The 204-nt window shown below is 56.4% G+C and overlaps 1 protein-coding gene across 1 annotated transcript in view; it reads right to left on the bottom strand.

Moving 5' to 3' along the window:
• LOC104835043 (scavenger receptor cysteine-rich type 1 protein M130-like) overlaps positions 1-204 on the bottom strand; it is a gene marked incomplete at both ends in the record, with an annotated part of 15,799 nt that overhangs the window by 871 nt on the left and 14,724 nt on the right. The window lies entirely within an intron of this gene.

Genomic DNA, 204 nt, shown 5'->3' with positions numbered 1-204 from the left:
TCTCTGCGCTTGACTCTGCCCAGCAGGAATCAGGAGCTGGGAAGATGTTGATGCCTGGGTAGCTCAGAATTACCATTGCAGGTGATGTGGGTCTCATATTGCAGGTCATCGCACAACTGTGGGTCCACAGGAGTCGAGGGACACTGCCAGAAGGAGCTGTTTCTCTCCCCACACTCCACACGATCCAGCCAGGTGGGGCCAGAC

Source organism: Haliaeetus leucocephalus, unplaced genomic scaffold (assembly GCF_000737465.1).
Source record: "Haliaeetus leucocephalus isolate CR32 unplaced genomic scaffold, Haliaeetus_leucocephalus-4.0 Scaffold353, whole genome shotgun sequence".
Classification (NCBI taxonomy): Eukaryota; Metazoa; Chordata; class Aves; order Accipitriformes; family Accipitridae; genus Haliaeetus; species Haliaeetus leucocephalus.
The sequence above is the reverse complement of the archived record's forward strand: the minus strand, read 5'-3'. Positions and strand labels throughout refer to the sequence as shown.